The 13,848-nt window shown below is 45.0% G+C and overlaps 1 long non-coding RNA gene across 1 annotated transcript in view; it reads left to right on the forward strand.

The window, feature by feature from the left end:
• Nucleotides 1-13,848, forward strand: part of LOC120093697 (uncharacterized) — a 38,225-nt gene that overhangs the window by 21,907 nt on the left and 2,470 nt on the right. Inside the window, exon 3 of the long non-coding RNA XR_015625792.1 lies at nt 12,867-12,952. This is a non-coding gene — a long non-coding RNA (uncharacterized LOC120093697). The remainder of the gene's footprint in view (nt 1-12,866; nt 12,953-13,848) is intronic.

Below are 13,848 nucleotides of genomic sequence, written 5' to 3' on the forward strand. Positions count from 1 at the left end.
CCATTACTTCAGTGATCCAATTGAGAGAGCACCACCTTCCAACTTCTTCTTGAAACCTGAGGGTCTGCTTAGATACACAGCAGGGATCAACTGACAGCACCTAAACTTCTGGAGATGACACTGAGCCGTAAAGACCTGGGCACGGCATCTCCTGTCACTGACTAGTGCCGCTTCCAAAAGGCACCACATTGCTACAGGGGCAAGGCTGCCTGTGGTCAGTCATCTTTGAGTATGGGGTCATACTATGGAGCCCAGGGCTAGCCTGGAACTCAGTCTGGGAACAGGCTGGCATCAAACTCACAGAGATCTACCTGCCTCTGACTCCCCAGTACTGAGGTTAGAATGTGTGATCATGTCTGGAAGGCTTGGTTGGTTTTTTTTGAGACAGGGTTTCTTTGTGTAGCCCTCACTGTCCTGGAACTAGCTTGGTAAACCATGATGGGCAAACCCTCAGAGATCTGCCTGGTTCTGCCTCCCGAGTGCTGGAATAGGCAGTGTGTACTTCACCACTGCCGGACTCCATTTTCTTTTTTTTTTTTTAAGATTTATTTATTTATTATATATAACTACACTGTAGCTGTCTTCAGACACACCAGAAGAGGGCATCAGATCTCTTTACAGATGGTTGTGAGCCACCATGTGGTTGCTGGGAATTGAACTCATGACCTCTGGAAGAGCAGTCGGGTGCTCTTAACCGCTGAGCCATCTCTCCAGCCCCTGACTCCATTTTCTTTTTAAGATTTATTATATTTGGGGCTAGAAAAATGACCCAGGGGTTGTCTTAGTTCCTGTTCTGCTGCTGCTGTGAAGAGACACCATGACCCCACAACTCTTATAAAGAAAGCATTTAATTGGGACTGACTTACCATTTTAAAGATTTAGTCCCTCCTCATGGCTGGAAGCATGGTGGCCTGTAGGCAGACACAGTGCTAGAGGAATAGCCTGAGAGTTCTCCGCCTGGATCCACAGACAGCAGGAAGAGACCTGGACCTACCGTAAGTAAGAAACTCCAAAGCTCACCCTCAATGACATATTACTTACTCCAGTAAGGCCGTACCTCCTCCAACAAGGTCACAGCAAGGTCATACCTAACATTGTCAAGTAGTGTCACTCCCTAATGACCAAGCATTCGAATACATGAGCCAGTGGAGGCCATTCCTGTTCGAAGGACCAGTTGAGGTTAACAACAATCGCTGCTTTTTCAGAAGACCTGACTTCAGTGCCCAGCATCACATGGTAACTCACAACTGTCTGTAACTCACGTTCTAGGGGTTCTTTTTTTTTTTTTTTTTTGGTTCTTTTTTTCGGAGCTGGGGACCGAACCCAGGGCCTTGCGCTTCCTAGGTAAGCGCTCTACCACTGAGCTAAATCCCCAGCCCCCGTTCTAGGGGTTCTGTTGCTTTCTTCTGGCCACTGTTCACCCTAGTCATTCAAGGATACATTTTATGTATATGCAATATATATATATATATATATATGGTGAAGTATTAATATACATAAAAAATCTCTTAACAAAATATTTTATTTTGCTTATGTGTGTATAGGTATGTGTGTGTGCCAGCTCCCAGAGGTCAGAAAGCATATAAGTGAGTCACAGGTGCATGGAAGCTGCCTGCCACATGTGAGTTCTGGAGTCTGGTCCACCGGTAGATCAGTAATTCCCTTAACTACCGTGCCATCTTTCTAGTCATCTCCATGTTAAAAATCATTTATGTATGTATGTATGTATGTATGTATGTATGTATGTGTCTGCCTGTCTGTCTGTATATGTATGTGTGTATGTATGTGTGTATGTGTATGTCTGTCTGTCTGTATATGCATGTGTGTATGTATGTGTGTATGTATGTATGCATGTATGTATGCATGTGTGTATGTATGTTGTATGTATGCATGTGTGTATGTATGTGTGTGTATGTATGTATGCATGTGTGTATGCATGTGTGTGTATGTGTGTATGTCTGTCTGTCTGTATATGTATGTGTGTATGCATGTGTGTATGTGTATGTGTCTGTCTGTCTGTCTGTGTGTATGTATGTATATATGTATGTATGCATGTGTGTATGTATGTGTGTATGTATGTATGTATGTATGCATGTGTGTATGTATGTGTGAATGTCTGTCTGTCTGTATATGTATGTGTGTATGCATGTATGTATGTGTATGTGTGTGTGTGTCTGTCTGTGTATATGTATGTATATATGTATGTATGAGCAGTCCTGAGCCTGTTCCCCCTCCCATCCTGGGTCCTAAGGCTTGATTCCAGGTCCTAGCGTCAGGCACCTTCATCCACTGAGCTATCTCATTGGTCCTCTTTTGAAAAGGGTTTTCTACATTTCTCTTCCTCCAACAAGGCCGCACCTCCTAATCAATGACCAAGTAGTAACGACCAAGCAGTCAAATATGGAGGCCACTCCTATTCAAACCATCATAGAGACTGAACATAGAGGTTGCAAAGGTTTTTTTGTTTTCTGTTTTTGTTTTTTAACAGCCTGTGATGCACACTCGGGAGGCAGAGGCAGGCAGATCTGTGAGTTTGAAGCCAGCATGGCCTACAGAGCAAGTTCCAGGACAGCCAGGACTAGGCGGAAAAATCCTGTCTCGGCAAACAAACAAAACAAAACAAAACAAAACAAAACAAAACAAAACAAAAACAAGACAAACTGAAAACCCCTTTCTCACATTTATTCATTGGGGGAAGGGCAGCCATGCCCCAGTGGGAATGTCAGAGGACTCTGAAGAGTCAGTTCTCTCCCTTTATCGTGTGCATCCCGGTTACTGACCAGTTAAACCGAATCCTCAGACTTGGTGTGCACAGTCTCGCTTGCTGTTCTTTATGGTAAAGCTGTGCTACTCCTCCTCTCCTTCTCCTCTTCTTCCTTTTTTCTTCCTTCTTGTTTAGTTTTTGTTTTTTGGGACAGAGACAGAGTTTATCTGTGTACTCCTGTCTGTCCTAGAACTCTGTAGACCAGGCTGGTCTCAAACTCATGAAATCTCCCTGCCTCTACCTCCTGAGTGCTGAGATTGAAGGCATGGCCACCACTGCCTGCTATGCAGGAGCTTTTCAACTGATTTCCCCCCCTAGAGACAGAGTCTCACTCCACAGTACAAGCTGCCCTAGAACTCACTATAAAGTACAGACTCCTTTCAAATTTACCACAGTCCTGCTGGGGCTGCCTCGCACTGACTGGAATCACAGGCATGCAGCACCACGCCCAGCTAGTCTTGTCCCTTTCGGTTTTTGTCTCCACATTATACCTGGTTTCTTCCTCTGCTTCTTCTAAACAGGCTCATGTCTACTTCCGGCTCACAGAACTTCTTTCAGTTCCTCAAATGGACTTTGGTCAGTTCCCTCCAAAAATGTTGTTTCCTCTACTGGAGCTTCGGAGCTTCTCTCCCTTTAAAACCACTTCCACTGATTGATTCTCTCCTCTCTCTCTCTCTCTCTCTCTCTCTCTCTCTCTCTCTCTCTGGTCTCTCTCTCTCTCTCCTTCTCCCTCTTTCTCTCCCTCTCCCCCTCCCCTCTTCCTCCCTCTTTGTTCCTCTCCCTCTCTGTCTTTCCCTCCCCCTCCTCCTCTCCCTGTCCCTCTCTCCTCTCTCCCTCCCCTCTGCTCCCAAGACCACTCCAAGTAAATCTTAGGCCTCCTGCCCACCTATAAGACCACTGGCCATCCCTGCTACCTGTGTCTTTGTGTGTCTAGTCATAGAGCTTATTACACGTAGCCACTTTGCTGGGTTCAGTGTGTGGTGCCGTACATACATGATTTCGGTTTAGTTCAGCACTGCACCTTCAGACCTTAGCCCTGGCCTGGCCTATAACAAGAATTCAACCAGGTGGTGGTGGTGGCGCATGCCTTCAAACCCAGCAACTGAGAGGCACAAGCAGGCTGATCTAGGCCAGCCTGGTCTACAGAGCAAGTTCCAGGACAGTCAGAAGGACACCGAGGGACCCTGTCTTCAACCCCCGCCTCCAAAATAAAAAAATAAAAATAAAGAATTCAATAATTCGGGGTTGAGGATTTAGCTCAGTGGTAGAGCGACCGCTTGCCTAGCAAGCGCAAGGCCCTGGGTTCGGTCCCCAGCTCCAAAAAAAAGAAAAGAAAAAAAAAGAATTCAATAATTCATTTTATTTTCTGTGTATGAATATTTTGCCTATGTGGTGGCTGTGCAGCCTATGTGTATCTGGTGCCTAAGGAAGTTAAGACGAGGGTGTTGGGGCTCACTGGCACTGGTGGTAGTAGGCACGGCTGTGAGCAATGTGGGTGCTGGTATCTGAGCCTGGGTCCTCTGCAAAAGCACCCAGTGTACCTAACTGCTGAGCCATCTCTCCAGCCCCAGGATTCTTCTTCTGCCGGTGTGTTTTCTCTTTTTGTGGTGCTGGGGATTGAACCTAAGATCTTGTACATACTGGCCAACACCGCCCAGTTGTATTACCAGTACAGTTCTTTCCCATATCATATATCTTGGGAGTCTTTTCTTTCTTTCTTTTTTTTTTTTTTTGGTTCTTTTTTTCGGAGTTGGGGATCGAACCCAGGGCCTTGCGCTTCCTAGGCAAGCGCTCTACCACTGAGCTAAATCCCCAACCCCAAGTCTTTTCTTATGTAGTTCATTTGTATGTCACAATAAAGCTACTAGTGGGGACAGGTGGACCTTTGTGTTACCTAGCCGACCAGTCTGACCAATCAGTGTGTTCCAGGCCAGGAAGACTCCCTGTCTGCTACAAGAAGGCAGAGGAAGACACCTGACGTAGTCCTCTGGCTTTCAGCGTGAGCAAGCATAAGCAAGCATTCTTGCACGCATTCGTGCACATAAACACGTTCACTGTGACCGCCCTGCAAGCCAAGCAACTGCCATTTTGGAGAAGTCAGCTTCACCCACTGGGAAAAGATCCAGCTGGGCCTGGTAGTGGTTTACACCCCCGGGGAGGGAGAGGAGGTTGTGAGACCCTCACCGGAGTGTCCAGCTCCTTCTTACCACGTGGTGCCTTAACTGAACTGGGCATCAGGGTAGGGCTAGAGTATGTGGTCCAGGGAAGACTAAAGAAAATTTCATCTACTAGGTTAAGAAAAAACCCTCGTCTTTGCTAGGTAATGACTTTTCAGGTACAGCCTGTTGGGAGAAAGGCAATGATGCTCCTGGAAGTAATCTCTCTGTCAGGGAGCCCAATAAACTCACTGGCTTTCCAGAATGAACTTTGGTTGAATTGTGCCTTGGTTTTTCATTTGGGCCAAAGGAGAAGGGGTAGTTGTTAGTTGTTTCTTCATTGCTATGTCTCCCCATGAGAAGGAATGTCAGTAACGCACGCACGCGCGCACACACACACACACACACACACACACACACACACACACACAAAAGCAATAATAAACTAATCTATTGGTTTTGTTTCTGTAAGTTTTTGTTTTGGGTTTTGTTTTTCAAGCCCTGGCTGTCCTAGAACTCACTCTGGAGACCAGAATAGCCTTGAACTCGGAGATCTGCCTCTGCCTGATACCACCACTGCCACCACTACCAGGCAGATTTTTTTTTTTTAAATGTGTTTGGATGTTTTACTTGTATGTCCATTTGCACACCATGCGCATGTGGGATGTTCATGGAGACCAAAAGAAGGCATCAAATCCCCCCAAACTACGGCTGTGAACAATTATGAGCCACCATATAGGTGCTGGGAATGGAACCTGAGTCCTCTGGAAGAGCAGCTAGTACTTTTAAATGCAAGTCTGATGAACTGATTTCAAGCCCCGTAGACCCCTGTGGGGAGAGAGGACCAACTCTTGTTCGTTCCGTCTGTGTAGTCTTGGCTGTTCTGCAGCACCATGCCTGGTGTGGGGAGCCAACTCTTAAACGTTGTCTTCCGACCTCCACACACATGTTGTAGTATGTGCTGTCCCACACTCAGACATATCAATAACTTTTTTTTTTTTCAGAGCTGAGGACCGAACCCAGGGCCTTGCACTTGCTAGGCAAGCGCTCTACCACTGAGCTAAATCCCCAACCCCAATAACATTTTTTTTAAACAAATAATTTGTTGTTGTTGCTGTTTTGTTGTATTTGTCTGTTTTTATTTCTTTTTCTGTGTAGCCCTGACAATCCTGGAGCTCTTATAGACCCAGTTGGTCTTGAACTTAGAAATCCACCAACCTTTCCTGTCTAAGTGCTGGTATTCAACAAGTGGGCTATCACTTCCCAGTTACAAATGATTTTTAAAGGGATGAGTAAAAACCTTCTCCTTGGTACTCCAAAGAACACTAAACTTAGCCATGTGTGATGCATGGCTTTAGTCACAGCACTAAGGAGACAGTCATGTGTATCTCCACAGGTTCAAAACCAACCTAGTCTACATAACAAGTTCCAGGCCAGTCAGGGCTACATGGTAAGAACTTCATAAAACACACAAACAAACAAACAAAAAGAATATTAATCTGCATTTAACCAGTACTTGGTCATTGAACACTTAAATTGTTATTCAGTCCTTGCTGGCCTGGCTGGTCTGGAACTTACTATATGTGTCATTTTGGCCTTGAATTCAGAGATCCCCCTTCCTCTGCCTCCCAGATTCTTGGTTTAAAAGCATGTGCGACCACACCAAGGACACGGTCCCTTGGATCATTCCTAAACCTGTCCTCTTATGCTGCAACAGTTTGGATAAGAAACACATTCATTAAGCACTTGTTTTTCTAATGCCAGGTTTCGAGAACTCATAATTAGATATTACATATTGGGAGATAATGAAAGGTGGGTGGCTAGAGGAAGTCAATTCCTTAGAGAATGCTTTTGAAGGTTCCAATTTATTAAAATTCTCCCTTTTCTCTCCGATTCCTGGCTGGGCAGCGGCGCTCAGGATGCAGAGGTAGGCGGAGCTCTTGGAGTTTGACAAACCGGTCTACAGAGTGAGTTCCAGGCTAGCCAGGGCCACACAGAGAAACCCTGTCTCAAACAAAAACAACAAACAAGAAACCCCCCCTTCAAAAAAAAAGAAACAAGGGGCTGGAGAGATGGCTCAGTGGTTAAGAGCACCGACTGCTCTTCCTGAGGTCCTGAGTTCAAATCCCAGCAACCACATGGTGGCTCACAACCATCTGTAATGAGATCTGATGCCCTCTTCTGGTGTGTCTGAAGACAGCTACAGTGTACTCATACAATAAAATAAAAATCTTAAAAAATAAATTAAAAAAAAAAAAAAGAAACAGAACAAAACAAATGCTGGGACTGAGGCTGGGACCAGCCACAGAGCACTTGCCCGGAACTTCAAGATCCCAGGTTGTTTGGGAAGCGCTAACACCTACAATCCCAGGAGAGAGAGATTCAGGAAGGAGGTTTGGAAGTTCAAGGTCATCCTTGGTATATATCAAGTTAGAGGCTAAAATTAAGAAATTTGACAACACCAGGCTGGGCACAGGATATCACCTGCTTTTATTTCCAGCCCTGGGAGAAAGAGGCAGATCATCTCTGTGAGTTTGTGGCCAGTCTGGCCTATATGGTGAGTTCTAGGACAGCCAGGGCTACATATTGCAGTCAGGGATACAAGGGATCTTCTGTTAAACAAACAAACAAACACACACATAAAATAAAAACCCTAGACAAACTAGTAACAACAATGAAAACTAAAAACTCTGGAGTGGTTAAAATTAAGGAATTTGACAATACCAGGCTGAATGCGATGTCATGCATCTTTGATCCCAGCACTCCCAAGAAAGAGGCAAATCGATCTGAGTTTGAGGACAGCCTATATAGTCTATAAGTGAGGTCCAGGATAGCCCATAATGGAGACCCTATCTCAAGAGAAAAAAAAAAAGGAAAGAAAGGAAGAAAGGAAGAAAAAACTTGACATTAGCAACTCATGGGCCATTTTCTGTGGCTTAAATTCATAAATACTCAGAAGTTTGATATTATCTAGAGAAACAAAAGATAGTGGTTATCCTGTAGCTGACCAATTCCGCCCCTAACATGCATGATCCTTAAGTCACGCAAATGTGTATTCAAAGTTATACGATCTCGGGGCTGGGGATTTAGCTCAGTGGTAGAGCGCTTACCTAGGAAGCGCAAGGCCCTGGGTTCGGTCCCCAGCTCCGAAAAAAAAAAAAGAACCAAAGTTATACGATCTCTAACTCAACAGAAAAGGGAAGACATTTTGTTAACTTTTTTTTTTTTTTGATACTGGGGATGGAACCTTGGGCCAGGGTATCATGCATGCCAAGTCTTTGCTGTCCAGCTGCTTGGCTTCCCCTAGAGTTATAAGGAAGGTGTCAGCTGGCTCTGTTTGTGTGTGCATGGGTGGGAACAACTGAGCCTGTACTGCACTGGGGTGTATGAGTAACAGTGCTTGCGTAGCTTAGCCTAGAGTGGAAAGATTGGAGGATAGCCTCAGCTATCTGTCTTCCTTTCTACTTGCTTGAGGCAGAATCTCTTCGTTGTTTCCAGCTATGTAGCCCTTGCTCCCAGTTTTTTGTTTGTTGTTGTCTTAGAGATTTATTTATTTAACGTATAGGTGTTCCATCTGGATGTTTGTCTGCACGCCGGAAGAAGGAACCGCATCCCATGGGATATATAAGTTCATCTACAACTACAGTTGGAGATGATTGTCAGCTGGTGTGTGGTTGCTGGGAATTGAACTCAGGACCTCTAGAAGAGCAACCAGTGCTCTTAACCGCTGAGCCATCTCTTCAGTCCATTTGTTGTTGTTGCTGTTGTTTTTTAAGATTTGTTTTATTTCTATTTATGTATGGCTGTCTATCTTGTCTGTCTGTGTGAGTATAATGTGGGGGGGGGCTTGGGGGGTGGTCCATGCAGAGGCTAGAAGAGGGCTGTAATTTTGTCCAAGGCCTAATATGGCTCCTGGGAAAGTCAAGTCTTAATCACTGAGCCAACTCTCCAGCTACCTGTATGGTGTTTTTTTGAGACAGGCCCTTGTGAATTAATTCCAAGGTGGACTGTATTTAGTAGGGAGGTCATGGTGCCACTATGACACAGTTACTGTCCTGTTCGGTAAGTACAAACTGAGCTCAATTCAGAGCCCTAAGACAGGATAGGATCCTGTTTTGTATCCCAGGCTAACCCAGGTCTACCTGGTCTGGGCTAGCCTCAAACTTACATTAAACCTCCAAGCTCAGCCTCATCTATAATTTCAAAGTGTTGGAGTTACAGATGTGTACCCTATGCCTGACCCATCCGATTGTCTAAAGCTGAACTGGAACAAAACACGGTTGAACCGAGGATCAATAGTGGGTGGCACACTCATGCCTTTAAAGCCAGCACTCTGGAGGCAGAGGCAGGCACAGTCCACCCATGCTCTACACAGTGGGTTTCATCTACCAAAGATGCATCATGAGACCCTGTCTTAAAAGTAAATTGGGGGGTTGGGGATTTAGCTCAGTGGTAGAGCGCTTGCCTAGGAAGCGCAAGGCCCTGGGTTCAATCCCCAGCTCCGAAAAAAAGAACCAAAAAAAAAAAAAAAAAAAAAAGAATCAGTGTGTTCTTCCAGAGAGCTGGTGTTCCTTTCCTAGCAACCATATTTGGCGACTCATAAAGGCTATAACTCCAGCTCCAGGAGATCTGATACTTCTGGCCTTTGTCTTTTTTTTTTTTTTTCTGGAGCTGAAGACCGAACCCAGGGCCTTGCCCTTGCTAGGAAAGCGCTCTACCACTGAGCTAAATCCCCAGCCCCTACTTCTGGCCTTTGTGTGTACCTGTATTCATAAGCACACACAAAAATAGGAACACACACTCACCTAAAAAGAAATCTTCCTGAAGCCTGGTCATAGTAGTGTACACCATACCTTTAATCCTAGCCCTCAGGAGGCAGAGGCAGGTGGATCTTTTGAGTTCCAGGCCAGCCTGGTTTACAGAGTGATCTCCAGGACAGCCAGGGTCATATAGAGAAACCCTAAGCCGAAAACCAAACCAAACCAAACCAAACCAACCAAACAAAAAAGGATGGGAATGTTGATCCATACTTGATTTGAAATCGCTTTCTGTTTTAAATATGTTACATTCAGTCATTTATGTTTGTGTGTCTGTCTATGTGTGCGCCTAGTGGGTGTGCATTTGTGTAAGTCAGCAGACGACTTGTAGGAGTCAGTTCTCTCCTCCCATCTGGGTCATAGGAACTAAGATGATAAGGCTTGAGCCATCTCAACACTCTCTCTCTCTCTCTCTCTCTCTCTCTCTCTCTCTCTCTCTCTCTCTGTCTATCTCTGTCTCTGTCTCTGTCTCTCTCCAGACTTTTGCTCAGTGGCCCAGGCTGGTCTAGAACTGTGTACCCCAGGCTTGACTGGAACTAATATTCCTGCCTTGGCCTCCTGATATATGCTGAGATGAGTCAAGAAAGTAGTTTAAAGGATAAACCTGGGCTGGAGAGATGGCTCAGTGGTTAAGGGTTAAGAACACTGACTGTTCTTCCAGAGGTTCTGAGTTCAATTCCCAGCAGCCACATGGTGGCTCACACCCATCTGTAATGTGATCCCATGCACTCTTCTGGTGTAGCTGGAGACAGCTACAGTGTACTCATATAAATAAAAATAAATACATCTTTAAAAAAAACTAAAAAGGATAAACCTTCAGTGAAGTGAGCCTTGTGATTAGGAGAATAAGTAGAGAGGTTCCTTTTGTGTCACCTAGACTTGTACCTGATGTCACATGGCCTGGGGTGTTTGTCACATTGAAAGAGTGGATCCAGGCAGCCTTGTTGTCCTGCTTGCCTCTAGTGACTCTTAGGCCATACATTTAGCCCCCTAATCACAGCACCAATGCCCTTGGTTCAGACTAAACACCTTTGCCTACATGGATACAAAGAGATATCGGATTATATCACATGAGTTTTTCCCAGTTTTAAATCAAATTTAATTTAAAAACTATTTATTTAGTTTTGTCTTATTTTTCAGGACAGGGTTTCTCTGTGTAGCCTTGGTTGTTCTGGAACTCCCTGTGTAGACCAGGCCAGCCTTGAACTCACAGGGGTCCACTTTACCTCTGCCTCTCAAGTGCTGGGATTAAAGGTCTGTGCCTCCACCAACACCTGGCAAAACTGTATTTATTTTAAATTACATGTATGTGTGTCTGTGTGAGTATGTGCACATAACTGCAGGTCCCTGGGGAGTTCAGAGGCATAAAATCCCCCTGGAGTTGGTGTTATATGTCGTCCAATACCAGAATTTCCAGGCCAGTGGCCTCAGTATATTGTCTTATCGTTTGCTTCGGTTGTAGCTGGTATATTGTGCTCAGACTTCTGTCCCGTGGTTGAATTATATTGGATATCCAGGAATTATGTCGCCATGTCCAACTCGGAGCTCCTCTGAACTGAGGGAGCACATTGTTTCCACAATGGACCCAATAAAGCCAGTATTCTATCAACCATCCTATGGTATCACTCCTCATTTGTGACTGTGTCTCTCTCTAAATAACCAGCAGAGGAAGACAGAAAACATATGATCTTTATTAACTTTGAATCTGGAGCCCAAATTAAAGTTCACAAAGGTCCACTGAACTACGCTAGGTGTTTGTTTTGTTTTGTTTTTTTTTTTTTTTAAAGATTTATTTATTTATTACATATCAGTACACTGTAGCTGTCTTCAGATACACCAGAAGAGGGCATCAATCTGTTTACAGATGGTTGTGAGCCACCATGTGGTTGCTGGGAATTGAACTCAGGACCTCTGGAAGAGCAGTCGGGTGCTCTTAACCGCTGAGCCATCTCTCCAGCCCCGTTTTTTTTTTTTCTAGACAACTTTTCTGTGTAGCTCTGGCTGTCTGTCCTGGAATCCAGTAGACCTGGCTGGCCTCTGCCTGTGAATTTCTGGGATTAAAAGGACTGGACCACCACTGCCCAGCTAAAACTAGGTTTTTATTTGTTTGATATTTTTATCTCCAAGGTCATGTGCCCAAGGGTCCTTCTGAAGCTACACACGAGATGCCTTGGGTTACATCTCCTGCTGAGGACACTCCAGCTACATTAGACTCTGGGAAAGATGCTCTTCCACAGCCCCTCTGCCCACCCTCCCTCTCTGGAGGAAGGGATTAAGGTTGAGAGCCAATAGTTTGTCCCATAGCAACAATAGTAAAGAATGAGCTATTCTGATTGGAACATACGCCTACCACAGCAAACAGAGCAGAGCTATTTTGAGATCTTTTAGGTAGCACCCCAGTCTGATAGATTTACACATTGCAGTCATAGTTACCAGGCATGGCTTGAGCTAAGGGGGCTACAAGGCATCAGAAAGCCATCTCATTTGCATACGTTTCTATCACCATCCGTTGAAAGCTCTCTCTTGATTACAAAAGGACCTTTCTGAGCCATGGTTTTGCTTATTTTGAGTTGATCAGGATTTGCAACATATTTAAGATATCACGTATGTGTCTTGTGGCGAACGTGTGTGTGTGTGTGTGTGGTGTGCGTCCATGCACGTCTGTGGTGCATGTGCCTGCACTGGCTAGTTTTATGTCAGTTTGGTGCAAGCGAGTGTCCTTTCAGAAGAGGGAACCTGGTTGAGAAAAGGCCCCCCTCCAGATTGGGCTTCGGGCAAGCCTGTAGCACATTTTCTTGATTGATGATTGACGTGGGAGGGCCCAGCTTACTGTGGGCGGTGCCACTCCAGGATGACATAGGTAGGCTGAGCAAATTATGCAGTGCTCTTCCGTGGTTTCTGTATCAACTCCTATCTCCAGGTTCCTGCCTAGAGTTCCTGCCCTGGCCTGTCTGGATGATGGGCTCCAAGATGAGATAAACCCTGTCTTCCCCAAGTTGGTTTTGGTCATGGTTTATTACTGACTAAGACAATGCCCCTGGATGGGGCAGTGTGTGGCGCATGCATAGAGGCCAAGGTTGATGTTGGCTGGTTTTCTCTTTCACCTTCCATCCAATTTTTTTGAGACAGGATCCATTGGATGTAGAGTTCACCAGTTGGCTAGACCGGTTGGCCAGCAACCTTCCTTCCTCTATCTCCCGGCACCGGGATTGCAGGTAAGTGGTTTGTATCACCTGGGTGCTCTTGTGGGTGCTAAGGGTCCAAATCTGGCTTCTCATGCGTGCGTGGCAGGCACTTCATCCACTGAGTCATCTTACCGGATCCACCGTTAACGTTAATTTTTTTTTTTTGAGGTCGGGTTTCCCTATGTGGCCTTGACTGTCCTTGAACTCACTCTGTATACCAGGCTGGACTTGAACTCACAAAGATCTGCCTGCCTCTGCCTCTCGAGTCCTGGGATTAAAGTTGTGTGCCTCTTTCTTTCTTTTCTAAAGTTTTGTATTTATGAGTATTTTTGGCAGCATGAGTGTTTGTGCACCACCACATATGTGTCTGATATCCTCAGAGGCCAGAGGCCAAAAGCAGGTTTTGAATTTTTTAAAGACTTATTTATTTATTATATATAAGTACACTGCAGTACGCTATAGCTGTAGCTCATTTTTTAAAAAAGAATTTGTTTATGTATTCATGTTTATGTATTCACTGTAGCTGTCTTCAGACACACCGGAAGAGGGCATCAGATCCCATTACAGATGGTTGTGAGCCGCCGTGTGGTTGCTGGAATTGAACTCAGGACCTTTGGAAGAGCAGTCAGAGTTCTTAAAGACTGAGCCATCTCTCCAGCCCGATTTTGAATTCTTTAGAACTGCAGCTACAGAGGGTTGTGAGGGGTTGTGTGGGTGCTGGAAATCAAACCTAGGTCCTCTACAAGAGCAGCCAGTGCTCTTAAGTGCTGAGCCATCTCTTTAGCCCAATAATTGTACAGAATGTATACTGTATATGTATATGTGTGTGTTTATATACAAGATATCCTTTTGCCTCTTTTCCTCCCTTTCTTCCTGGTTTTTGTTTTTTCCAGACAGGTTTTCTTCTTGTAGTCCTGGCTGTCCTG

This window comes from Rattus norvegicus, chromosome 7 (genome assembly GCF_021556685.1).
Source record: "Rattus norvegicus strain SHRSP/BbbUtx chromosome 7, alternate assembly SHRSP_T2T, whole genome shotgun sequence".
Taxonomy (NCBI): domain Eukaryota; kingdom Metazoa; phylum Chordata; class Mammalia; order Rodentia; family Muridae; genus Rattus; species Rattus norvegicus.